Source organism: Phyllobates terribilis, unplaced genomic scaffold, assembly GCF_046119375.1.
Source record: "Phyllobates terribilis strain yellow unplaced genomic scaffold, ASM4611937v1 Scaffold_5__5_contigs__length_657084704, whole genome shotgun sequence".
Classification (NCBI taxonomy): domain Eukaryota; kingdom Metazoa; phylum Chordata; class Amphibia; order Anura; family Dendrobatidae; genus Phyllobates; species Phyllobates terribilis.
In genome coordinates, this window is record NW_027362765.1 from 653,291,668 (window position 1) to 653,304,260 (window position 12,593).

Here is a 12,593-nt window from a genome sequence, read left to right on the forward strand (position 1 = left end):
ATCTGCGGGGAGAATCGTTATTCCGAACTAGCCCAACTTGACTCTGGAGCAGCCGGAAATCTTATTTCACAGTCCCTGGTGGAGAAATTCCGCATCCCCACCAAACCTCTGGCTGTACCCTTGTCTGTTGTTGCCGTGGATGGGGGCCTCTTACCTCGCCCCATCCAATTCATCACCGAATCCATTACTCTGCAGGTGGGAATGCTGCATTCTGAGAGTATCTCCTTTCACGTTCTGCCTGGTCTCCCTCACGCCCTCTTGCTAGGTCTGCCTTGGCTCCAGAGACATGCACCCGTGCTTGACTGGCAAACCGGAGAAGTCCTTCACTGGGGACAGGCCTGTCATAAAACCTGCCTGGTTCCCGTCCATTCCGTCCGTCCCTCTCCTATCCCAGCTAATCTACCTGGACTTCCGATTCCTTATTGGTCTAGTGCTGATGTCTTTGTTAAGGAGGAGGCAGAGACATCACCACCTCATAGACCATGTGACTGCCCCATCGATCCCGCCAGAGTAATGCAGGTGGCTTCCGTGAGTCTAAATTGTCTCCCTCCTGGTAAGACGTTCGTATCGGTACCTGATCGGGAGAGAATCCTTCACTGGGGTCATTCGTCTAAATTAGCTGACCACGCCGGTCGGAAAAAGACCCTCCAGCTTATTACCCGACACTACTGGTGGCCTAACCTGCACAAGGATGTTATGGACTTTGTTTCTGCCTGTGTGTCCTGCGCCCGCAACAAAGTTCCGAGACACCTGTCGGCCGGCCGCCTTCTTCCTCTGCCAGTACCTGCTGCCCCCTGGCAGCATTTAGCGATGGACCCTCCTCAATTCCGTCCTGGGGATAAAGTCTGGCTCTCGTCCAAATATGTCCGACTCAAGATCCCTTCCTATAAGTTAGGGCCTCGGTTCATCGGCCCACTGGAGGTCATCAGTCAGATCAACCCGGTGGCCTATAAATTGAAACTCCCGGCCAACTTACGGATCCCTAACTCCTTCCATGTATCTCTCCTCAAACCTGTGGTGCTTAACTCTTTTTCCAAGTCTACAGGTACGCCTCCTGCTCCGGTTTCTGCTGAGGACGAGTTTGAGGTAGAGAACATTCTTGCCACCAAAAGGGTAAGAGGAAAGACCTTTTTCCTGGTAGATTGGAAGGGGTTTGGTCCTGAGGAGAGAACGTGGGAGCCCCGGGAGAACATCCATGCCCCTCTCATCCTAGCTAAATTTCTGTCTGGCCTAAAAAAGGGGGGGCCTAAAGGGGGGGGTACTGTAGTGCCGGCGTCCCTGCCCTCTGCTAGGCAGGGACGCTGCTCCTCTCACCGCTCTGCTCCGTGCCCAGCATCCTCCCCCCGCTCTGCTGTCAGCGCGCGCTCCGTCCCGGCGTCCTCCTCCTGCTCTGCTCTCAGCGCGCGCTCCTTCCCGGCCCCTGTGCTTAGGGCGCGCGCGCGCGCGCTCCCCTCCTCTTAAAGGGGCCGCGCGCGCCGCCCTAAAGAGTCCCCGGCCAATGGCCGGAGGACTTCATCATATATAAGGCACCTCCTCCAAAATGGAGGTGCCCGAGCAATGTTGTTTGCACCTGTGTCTCACCTGTGCTTCAGCCCTCAGGTCCCGTTGCCAGTTACCTGCCAGTTACCTGCCTGATTCCTGCCAGTTACCTGCCTGCTTCCTGCCTGAATACTTGTTACCTGTCTGCCAGTCTGAGGTCCGACGGTCTGCCTTACTACTCCTGTCAGTCTGTCTAAGGACCAGCCTGCCCGCTCACCTGGGAGCGCATATCAGCTACCTGCCTGCTTGCCTGAGGTCCGACGGTCTGCCTTACTACTCCGGTCAGTCTGTCTATGGACCAGCTTGCCCGCTCACCTGGGAGCGCTTCTCCGTTACCTGCCTGCTTGCCAGCCCGGAGGCTCCGTTGTCACGTGCTGTGACCACCAGCTATCTCAGAGACTCTTGCCCGCTCACCTGGGAGCGCATCTCCGTTACCTGCCTGCTTGCCAGCCCGGAGGTCCCGTTGTCACGTGCGGTGACCACCAGCTATTCCAGAGACTCTTGCCCGCTCACCTGGGAGCGCTTCTCCGTTACCTGCCTGCCTGCCAGCCCGGAGGCTCCGCCGTCACGTGCCGTGACCACCTGCTATTCCAGAGACTCTCGCTTGCTCACCTGGGAGCACCAATCTACCATCTGCCTGCTAGCCTACCCGGAGGCTCTGCCATCACAGGTCGTACCTACCCCTTACCCAGAGACTGCCCTGATCACTTGCCGTATCTCCCTGTCCGTTCACCCAGAGACTGCCCTGATCACTTGCCGTATCTCCCTGTCCGTTCATCCAGAGACTGCCACCCGCTCCCTTACAAGGGCCGCCCCCTTGTATAGTAGCTCAGAGGTTCCGCCTCCCGGACCCGTTACACAGGCATTAAATGAAAGAAGTCAGTGTTCCAGCAGAAGGAGACAACGTTTCAGAAAAGGCATTGTAGCAAACCAAAAAAGAAATTTTAAGCGCAGCAGAGTAACCAGCGCACATACCTGTTAGCTCAGGTGAGTTTAAAAGGCTGCTGTTGATAACAAGGGCATTTGCTAAATAGATGGTGTGTGTGCAACAATATACTGAAAGGTCAATTATATTGTGCAGCTTATCTCACCACCTGTAGTTATTTAGGTGAAAGCTCCAAAATGCTTGCCTAATATGTCTGTTTATCCAAAAGGAAGTAAAAAGGGAGAGCTAGAAAGATAGCATTGCATCACATTACATGGCAATGCAATGCACAGTTGCTGAAGTTGAACCAAAATGAGCTTGTAATCTGGCTTCTGCAACTTTGAACATGAAAAATCCAATGAGGAGAAGAAAAGCAAAGCCAAAGAGTCCATCCCAAAATCCGACAAACAAGCAAAATGAACAAAAAACATTGAAATCAATTCTTTCTGATTTTAGAAACTGCATTAAAGAAGGGGTGCACCGGTCCTGGAGATACTGCAATACCAGGTCAATGCGTGGAGTGGACAGAGCAAGCTCTTTTTCCATCTCCCTGTTCTAAAAATCCATTTAATATATGGTCCCCAGATAGGGGACGTATCAGATATTAAACTGATAAGAACAGATACTACACTTGATCTTAGCCAAAAGGCCGAGAAGCGATAACCAGAATTGGTTTCAAACTACGGAGCCACCCAAGGATCCTGAAAAGTCCATTTGTGGAGATGAGCTCCTGGACTCCCGTTAAGAAGACTTGTTGTCAACCTCTAGATCCCTTACATGCCTGCACTTTTCGGCTTGCTGCTGCTGCAATCCACGCGTTTTAGATCTGCATAACTCCACCTCTTTAAACACAGCACCTTCACCCCCTGCTGTTCCCACCCGCCTCAACACTGTTGGAAGGGAGGAGAACCAATTAAGGCGGGGGGTGGGGTGGAACGAGCAGCTGTCTACCCTTAGCAGGAGGGCTCCTGATTACATACCTCTCCTGCTGCTGCTGCTGCTGGCTGTCCAGCAGCAGACTGAAGGTGGCTGCTGCTGTGCACAGGTATATAAAGGCTCAGAGCCTATTATGACACGCGCAGCCAGCGTTCCATTGCCACATTCCATCTACTGCAGGCAGGATACCTGGCTGGCTGAATGTCGCTGAGAAGCTCACAGAGACCGCCATAAGCAACAGTTTAACAGAATGCCACAGACTAATCAACCAAACTTTTTGGGTTGGGTTCTCTTTTATAGTCTGCAGGCATTAAATGAAAGAAGTCAGTGTTCCAGCAGAAGGAGACAACGTTTCAGAAAAGGCATTGTAGCAAACCAAAAAAGAAATTTTAAGCGCAGCAGAGTAACCAGCGCACATACCTGTTAGCTCAGGTGAGTTTAAAAGGCTGCTGTTGATAACAAGGGCATTTGCTAAATAGATGGTGTGTGTGCAACAATATACTGAAAGGTCAATTATATTGTGCAGCTTATCTCACCACCTGTAGTTATTTAGGTGAAAGCTCCAAAATGCTTGCCTAATATGTCTGTTTATCCAAAAGGAAGTAAAATGGGAGAGCTAGAAAGATAGCATTGCATCACATTACATGGCAATGCAATGCACAGTTGCTGAAGTTGAACCAAAATGAGCTTGTAATCTGGCTTCTGCAACTTTGAACATGAAAAATCCAATGAGGAGAAGAAAAGCAAAGCCAAAGAGTCCATCCCAAAATCCGACAAACAAGCAAAATGAACAAAAAACATTGAATTCAATTCTTTCTGATTTTAGAAACTGCATTAAAGAAGGGGTGCACCGATCCTGGAGATACTGCAATACCAGGTCAATGCGTGGAGTGGACAGAGCAAGCTCTTTTTCCATCTCCCTGTTCTAAAAATCCATTTAATATATGGTCCCCAGATAGGGGACGTATCAGATATTAAACTGATAAGAACAGATACTACACTTGATCTTAGCCAAAAGGCCGAGAAGCGATAACCAGAATTGGTTTCAAACTACGGAGCCACCCAAGGATCCTGAAAAGTCCATTTGTGGAGATGAGCTCCTGGACTCCCGTTAAGAAGACATGTTGTCAACCTCTAGATCCCTTACATGCCTGCACTTTTCGGCTTGCTGCTGCTGCAATCCACGCGTTTTAGATCTGCATAACTCCACCTCTTTAAACACAGCACCTTCACCCCCTGCTGTTCCCACCCGCCTCAACACCGTTGGAAGGGAGGAGAACCAATTAAGGCGGGGGGTGGGGTGGAACGAGCAGCTGTCTACCCTTAGCAGGAGGGCTCCTGATTACATACCTCTCCTGCTGCTGCTGCTGCTGGCTGTCCAGCAGCAGACTGAAGGTGGCTGCTGCTGTGCACAGGTATATAAAGGCTCAGAGCCTATTATGACACGCGCAGCCAGCGTTCCATTGCCACATTCCATCTACTGCAGGCAGGATACCTGGCTGGCTGAATGTCGCTGAGAAGCTCACAGAGACCGCCATAAGCAACAGTTTAACAGAATGCCACAGACTAATCAACCAAACTTTTTGGGTTGGGTTCTCTTTTATAGTCTGCAGGCATTAAATGAAAGAAGTCAGTGTTCCAGCAGAAGGAGACAACGTTTCAGAAAAGGCATTGTAGCAAACCAAAAAAGAAATTTTAAGCGCAGCAGAGTAACCAGCGCACATACCTGTTAGCTCAGGTGAGTTTAAAAGGCTGCTGTTGATAACAAGGGCATTTGCTAAATAGATGGTGTGTGTGCAACAATATACTGAAAGGTCAATTATATTGTGCAGCTTATCTCACCACCTGTAGTTATTTAGGTGAAAGCTCCAAAATGCTTGCCTAATATGTCTGTTTATCCAAAAGGAAGTAAAAAGGGAGAGCTAGAAAGATAGCATTGCATCACATTACATGGCAATGCAATGCACAGTTGCTGAAGTTGAACCAAAATGAGCTTGTAATCTGGCTTCTGCAACTTTGAACATGAAAAATCCAATGAGGAGAAGAAAAGCAAAGCCAAAGAGTCCATCCCAAAATCCGACAAACAAGCAAAATGAACAAAAAACATTGAATTCAATTCTTTCTGATTTTAGAAACTGCATTAAAGAAGGGGTGCACCGGTCCTGGAGATACTGCAATATCAGGTCAATGCGTGGAGTGGACAGAGCAAGCTCTTTTTCCATCTCCCTGTTCTAAAAATCCATTTAATATATGGTCCCCAGATAGGGGACGTATCAGATATTAAACTGATAAGAACAGATACTACACTTGATCTTAGCCAAAAGGCCGAGAAGCGATAACCAGAATTGGTTTCAAACTACGGAGCCACCCAAGGATCCTGAAAAGTCCATTTGTGGAGATGAGCTCCTGGACTCCCGTTAAGAAGACATGTTGTCAACCTCTAGATCCCTTACATGCCTGCACTTTTCGGCTTGCTGCTGCTGCAATCCACGCGTTTTAGATCTGCATAACTCCACCTCTTTAAACACAGCACCTTCACCCCCTGCTGTTCCCACCCGCCTCAACACCGTTGGAAGGGAGGAGAACCAATTAAGGCGGGGGGTGGGGTGGAACGAGCAGCTGTCTACCCTTAGCAGGAGGGCTCCTGATTACATACCTATCCTGCTGCTGCTGCTGCTGGCTGTCCAGCAGCAGACTGAAGGTGGCTGCTGCTGTGCACAGGTATATAAAGGCTCAGAGCATATTATGACACGCGCAGCCAGCGTTCCATTGCCACATTCCATCTACTGCAGTCAGGATACCTGGCTGGCTGAATGTCGCTGAGAAGCTCACAGAGACTGCCATAAGCAACAGTTTAACAGAATGCCACAGACTAATCAACCAAACTTTTTGGGTTGGGTTCTCTTTTATAGTCTGCAGGCATTAAATGAAAGAAGTCAGTGTTCCAGCAGAAGGAGACAACGTTTCAGAAAAGGCATTGTAGCAAACCAAAAAAGAAATTTTAAGCGCAGCAGAGTAACCAGCGCACATACCTGTTAGCTCAGGTGAGTTTAAAAGGCTGCTGTTGATAACAAGGGCATTTGCTAAATAGATGGTGTGTGTGCAACAATATACTGAAAGGTCAATTATATTGTGCAGCTTATCTCACCACCTGTAGTTATTTAGGTGAAAGCTCCAAAATGCTTGCCTAATATGTCTGTTTATCCAAAAGGAAGTAAAATGGGAGAGCTAGAAAGATAGCATTGCATCACATTACATGGCAATGCAATGCACAGTTGCTGAAGTTGAACCAAAATGAGCTTGTAATCTGGCTTCTGCAACTTTGAACATGAAAAATCCAATGAGGAGAAGAAAAGCAAAGCCAAAGAGTCCATCCCAAAATCCGACAAACAAGCAAAATGAACAAAAAACATTGAATTCAATTCTTTCTGATTTTAGAAACTGCATTAAAGAAGGGGTGCACCGATCCTGGAGATACTGCAATACCAGGTCAATGCGTGGAGTGGACAGAGCAAGCTCTTTTTCCATCTCCCTGTTCTAAAAATCCATTTAATATATGGTCCCCAGATAGGGGACGTATCAGATATTAAACTGATAAGAACAGATACTACACTTGATCTTAGCCAAAAGGCCGAGAAGCGATAACCAGAATTGGTTTCAAACTACGGAGCCACCCAAGGATCCTGAAAAGTCCATTTGTGGAGATGAGCTCCTGGACTCCCGTTAAGAAGACATGTTGTCAACCTCTAGATCCCTTACATGCCTGCACTTTTCGGCTTGCTGCTGCTGCAATCCACGCGTTTTAGATCTGCATAACTCCACCTCTTTAAACACAGCACCTTCACCCCCTGCTGTTCCCACCCGCCTCAACACCGTTGGAAGGGAGGAGAACCAATTAAGGCGGGGGGTGGGGTGGAACGAGCAGCTGTCTACCCTTAGCAGGAGGGCTCCTGATTACATACCTCTCCTGCTGCTGCTGCTGCTGGCTGTCCAGCAGCAGACTGAAGGTGGCTGCTGCTGTGCACAGGTATATAAAGGCTCAGAGCCTATTATGACACGCGCAGCCAGCGTTCCATTGCCACATTCCATCTACTGCAGGCAGGATACCTGGCTGGCTGAATGTCGCTGAGAAGCTCACAGAGACCGCCATAAGCAACAGTTTAACAGAATGCCACAGACTAATCAACCAAACTTTTTGGGTTGGGTTCTCTTTTATAGTCTGCAGGCATTAAATGAAAGAAGTCAGTGTTCCAGCAGAAGGAGACAACGTTTCAGAAAAGGCATTGTAGCAAACCAAAAAAGAAATTTTAAGCGCAGCAGAGTAACCAGCGCACATACCTGTTAGCTCAGGTGAGTTTAAAAGGCTGCTGTTGATAACAAGGGCATTTGCTAAATAGATGGTGTGTGTGCAACAATATACTGAAAGGTCAATTATATTGTGCAGCTTATCTCACCACCTGTAGTTATTTAGGTGAAAGCTCCAAAATGCTTGCCTAATATGTCTGTTTATCCAAAAGGAAGTAAAAAGGGAGAGCTAGAAAGATAGCATTGCATCACATTACATGGCAATGCAATGCACAGTTGCTGAAGTTGAACCAAAATGAGCTTGTAATCTGGCTTCTGCAACTTTGAACATGAAAAATCCAATGAGGAGAAGAAAAGCAAAGCCAAAGAGTCCATCCCAAAATCCGACAAACAAGCAAAATGAACAAAAAACATTGAATTCAATTCTTTCTGATTTTAGAAACTGCATTAAAGAAGGGGTGCACCGGTCCTGGAGATACTGCAATACCAGGTCAATGCGTGGAGTGGACAGAGCAAGCTCTTTTTCCATCTCCCTGTTCTAAAAATCCATTTAATATATGGTCCCCAGATAGGGGACGTATCAGATATTAAACTGATAAGAACAGATACTACACTTGATCTTAGCCAAAAGGCCGAGAAGCGATAACCAGAATTGGTTTCAAACTACGGAGCCACCCAAGGATCCTGAAAAGTCCATTTGTGGAGATGAGCTCCTGGACTCCCGTTAAGAAGACATGTTGTCAACCTCAAGATCCCTTACATGCCTGCACTTTTCGGCTTGCTGCTGCTGCAATCCACGCGTTTTAGATCTGCATAACTCCACCTCTTTAAACACAGCACCTTCACCCCCTGCTGTTCCCACCCGCCTCAACACCGTTGGAAGGGAGGAGAACCAATTAAGGCGGGGGGTGGGGTGGAACGAGCAGCTGTCTACCCTTAGCAGGAGGGCTCCTGATTACATACCTCTCCTGCTGCTGCTGCTGCTGGCTGTCCAGCAGCAGACTGAAGGTGGCTGCTGCTGTGCACAGGTATATAAAGGCTCAGAGCCTATTATGACACGCGCAGCCAGCGTTCCATTGCCACATTCCATCTACTGCAGGCAGGATACCTGGCTGGCTGAATGTCGCTGAGAAGCTCACAGAGACCGCCATAAGCAACAGTTTAACAGAATGCCACAGACTAATCAACCAAACTTTTTGGGTTGGGTTCTCTTTTATAGTCTGCAGGCATTAAATGAAAGAAGTCAGTGTTCCAGCAGAAGGAGACAACGTTTCAGAAAAGGCATTGTAGCAAACCAAAAAAGAAATTTTAAGCGCAGCAGAGTAACCAGCGCACATACCTGTTAGCTCAGGTGAGTTTAAAAGGCTGCTGTTGATAACAAGGGCATTTGCTAAATAGATGGTGTGTGTGCAACAATATACTGAAAGGTCAATTATATTGTGCAGCTTATCTCACCACCTGTAGTTATTTAGGTGAAAGCTCCAAAATGCTTGCCTAATATGTCTGTTTATCCAAAAGGAAGTAAAAAGGGAGAGCTAGAAAGATAGCATTGCATCACATTACATGGCAATGCAATGCACAGTTGCTGAAGTTGAACCAAAATGAGCTTGTAATCTGGCTTCTGCAACTTTGAACATGAAAAATCCAATGAGGAGAAGAAAAGCAAAGCCAAAGAGTCCATCCCAAAATCCGACAAACAAGCAAAATGAACAAAAAACATTGAATTCAATTCTTTCTGATTTTAGAAACTGCATTAAAGAAGGGGTGCACTGGTCCTGGAGATACTGCAATACCAGGTCAAGGCGTGGAGTGGACAGAGCAAGCTCTTTTTCCATCTCCCTGTTCTAAAAATCCATTTAATATATGGTCCCCAGATAGGGGACGTATCAGATATTAAACTGATAAGAACAGATACTACACTTGATCTTAGCCAAAAGGCCGAGAAGCGATAACCAGAATTGGTTTCAAACTACGGAGCCACCCAAGGATCCTGAAAAGTCCATTTGTGGAGATGAGCTCCTGGACTCCCGTTAAGAAGACATGTTGTCAACCTCTAGATCCCTTACATGCCTGCACTTTTCGGCTTGCTGCTGCTGCAATCCACGCGTTTTAGATCTGCATAACTCCACCTCTTTAAACACAGCACCTTCACCCCCTGCTGTTCCCACCCGCCTCAACACTGTTGGAAGGGAGGAGAACCAATTAAGGCGGGGGGTGGGGTGGAACGAGCAGCTGTCTACCCTTAGCAGGAGGGCTCCTGATTACATACCTCTCCTGCTGCTGCTGCTGCTGGCTGTCCAGCAGCAGACTGAAGGTGGCTGCTGCTGTGCACAGGTATATAAAGGCTCAGAGCCTATTATGACACGCGCAGCCAGCGTTCCATTGCCACATTCCATCTACTGCAGGCAGGATACCTGGCTGGCTGAATGTCGCTGAGAAGCTCACAGAGACCGCCATAAGCAACAGTTTAACAGAATGCCACAGATTAATCAACCAAACTTTTTGGGTTGGGTTCTCTTTTATAGTCTGCAGGCATTAAATGAAAGAAGTCAGTGTTCCAGCAGAAGGAGACAACGTTTCAGAAAAGGCATTGTAGCAAACCAAAAAAGAAATTTTAAGCGCAGCAGAGTAACCAGCGCACATACCTGTTAGCTCAGGTGAGTTTAAAAGGCTGCTGTTGATAACAAGGGCATTTGCTAAATAGATGGTGTGTGTGCAACAATATACTGAAAGGTCAATTATATTGTGCAGCTTATCTCACCACCTGTAGTTATTTAGGTGAAAGCTCCAAAATGCTTGCCTAATATGTCTGTTTATCCAAAAGGAAGTAAAAAGGGAGAGCTAGAAAGATAGCATTGCATCACATTACATGGCAATGCAATGCACAGTTGCTGAAGTTGAACCAAAATGAGCTTGTAATCTGGCTTCTGCAACTTTGAACATGAAAAATCCAATGAGGAGAAGAAAAGCAAAGCCAAAGAGTCCATCCCAAAATCCGACAAACAAGCAAAATGAACAAAAAACATTGAATTCAATTCTTTCTGATTTTAGAAACTGCATTAAAGAAGGGGTGCACCGGTCCTGGAGATACTGCAATATCAGGTCAATGCGTGGAGTGGACAGAGCAAGCTCTTTTTCCATCTCCCTGTTCTAAAAATCCATTTAATATATGGTCCCCAGATAGGGGACGTATCAGATATTAAACTGATAAGAACAGATACTACACTTGATCTTAGCCAAAAGGCCGAGAAGCGATAACCAGAATTGGTTTCAAACTACGGAGCCACCCAAGGATCCTGAAAAGTCCATTTGTGGAGATGAGCTCCTGGACTCCCGTTAAGAAGACATGTTGTCAACCTCTAGATCCCTTACATGCCTGCACTTTTCGGCTTGCTGCTGCTGCAATCCACGCGTTTTAGATCTGCATAACTCCACCTCTTTAAACACAGCACCTTCACCCCCTGCTGTTCCCACCCGCCTCAACACCGTTGGAAGGGAGGAGAACCAATTAAGGCGGGGGGTGGGGTGGAACGAGCAGCTGTCTACCCTTAGCAGGAGGGCTCCTGATTACATACCTATCCTGCTGCTGCTGCTGCTGGCTGTCCAGCAGCAGACTGAAGGTGGCTGCTGCTGTGCACAGGTATATAAAGGCTCAGAGCATATTATGACACGCGCAGCCAGCGTTCCATTGCCACATTCCATCTACTGCAGGCAGGATACCTGGCTGGCTGAATGTCGCTGAGAAGCTCACAGAGACTGCCATAAGCAACAGTTTAACAGAATGCCACAGACTAATCAACCAAACTTTTTGGGTTGGGTTCTCTTTTATAGTCTGCAGGCATTAAATGAAAGAAGTCAGTGTTCCAGCAGAAGGAGACAACGTTTCAGAAAAGGCATTGTAGCAAACCAAAAAAGAAATTTTAAGCGCAGCAGAGTAACCAGCGCACATACCTGTTAGCTCAGGTGAGTTTAAAAGGCTGCTGTTGATAACAAGGGCATTTGCTAAATAGATGGTGTGTGTGCAACAATATACTGAAAGGTCAATTATATTGTGCAGCTTATCTCACCACCTGTAGTTATTTAGGTGAAAGCTCCAAAATGCTTGCCTAATATGTCTGTTTATCCAAAAGGAAGTAAAAAGGGAGAGCTAGAAAGATAGCATTGCATCACATTACATGGCAATGCAATGCACAGTTGCTGAAGTTGAACCAAAATGAGCTTGTAATCTGGCTTCTGCAACTTTGAACATGAAAAATCCAATGAGGAGAAGAAAAGCAAAGCCAAAGAGTCCATCCCAAAATCCGACAAACAAGCAAAATGAACAAAAAACATTGAATTCAATTCTTTCTGATTTTAGAAACTGCATTAAAGAAGGGGTGCACCGATCCTGGAGATACTGCAATACCAGGTCAATGCGTGGAGTGGACAGAGCAAGCTCTTTTTCCATCTCCCTGTTCTAAAAATCCATTTAATATATGGTCCCCAGATAGGGGACGTATCAGATATTAAACTGATAAGAACAGATACTACACTTGATCTTAGCCAAAAGGCCGAGAAGCGATAACCAGAATTGGTTTCAAACTACGGAGCCACCCAAGGATCCTGAAAAGTCCATTTGTGGAGATGAGCTCCTGGACTCCCGTTAAGAAGACATGTTGTCAACCTCTAGATCCCTTACATGCCTGCACTTTTCGGCTTGCTGCTGCTGCAATCCACGCGTTTTAGATCTGCATAACTCCACCTCTTTAAACACAGCACCTTCACCCCCTGCTGTTCCCACCCGCCTCAACACCGTTGGAAGGGAGGAGAACCAATTAAGGCGGGGGGTGGGGTGGAACGAGCAGCTGTCTACCCTTAGCAGGAGGGCTCCTGATTACATACCTATCCT

The 12,593-nt window shown here is 47.1% G+C and overlaps 8 non-coding genes across 8 annotated transcripts; all 8 read right to left on the reverse strand.

The window, feature by feature from the left end:
• Window positions 1-2,934: 2,934 nt before the first annotated feature.
• On the reverse strand, window positions 2,935-3,125 carry LOC141275076 (U2 spliceosomal RNA). Its single transcript, XR_012323330.1, has one exon. It is a non-coding gene; the product is annotated as a U2 spliceosomal RNA (small nuclear RNA).
• A 1,115-nt stretch (window positions 3,126-4,240) lies between these two features.
• Window positions 4,241-4,431, reverse strand: LOC141273877 (U2 spliceosomal RNA). The gene has a single exon (XR_012322180.1). It is a non-coding gene; the product is annotated as a U2 spliceosomal RNA (small nuclear RNA).
• Window positions 4,432-5,546: 1,115 nt separating this feature from the next.
• LOC141149887 (U2 spliceosomal RNA) lies at window positions 5,547-5,737 on the reverse strand. Its single transcript, XR_012246168.1, has one exon. It is a non-coding gene; the product is annotated as a U2 spliceosomal RNA (small nuclear RNA).
• A 1,115-nt stretch (window positions 5,738-6,852) lies between these two features.
• LOC141273888 (U2 spliceosomal RNA) lies at window positions 6,853-7,043 on the reverse strand. The gene has a single exon (XR_012322191.1). It is a non-coding gene; the product is annotated as a U2 spliceosomal RNA (small nuclear RNA).
• Window positions 7,044-8,158: 1,115 nt separating this feature from the next.
• On the reverse strand, window positions 8,159-8,349 carry LOC141275077 (U2 spliceosomal RNA). The gene has a single exon (XR_012323331.1). It is a non-coding gene; the product is annotated as a U2 spliceosomal RNA (small nuclear RNA).
• Window positions 8,350-9,464: 1,115 nt separating this feature from the next.
• On the reverse strand, window positions 9,465-9,655 carry LOC141149654 (U2 spliceosomal RNA). Its single transcript, XR_012245946.1, has one exon. It is a non-coding gene; the product is annotated as a U2 spliceosomal RNA (small nuclear RNA).
• Window positions 9,656-10,770: 1,115 nt separating this feature from the next.
• Window positions 10,771-10,961, reverse strand: LOC141149889 (U2 spliceosomal RNA). Its single transcript, XR_012246170.1, has one exon. It is a non-coding gene; the product is annotated as a U2 spliceosomal RNA (small nuclear RNA).
• Window positions 10,962-12,076: 1,115 nt separating this feature from the next.
• Window positions 12,077-12,267, reverse strand: LOC141273900 (U2 spliceosomal RNA). The gene has a single exon (XR_012322202.1). It is a non-coding gene; the product is annotated as a U2 spliceosomal RNA (small nuclear RNA).
• Between the last annotated feature and the right edge of the window lie 326 nt (window positions 12,268-12,593).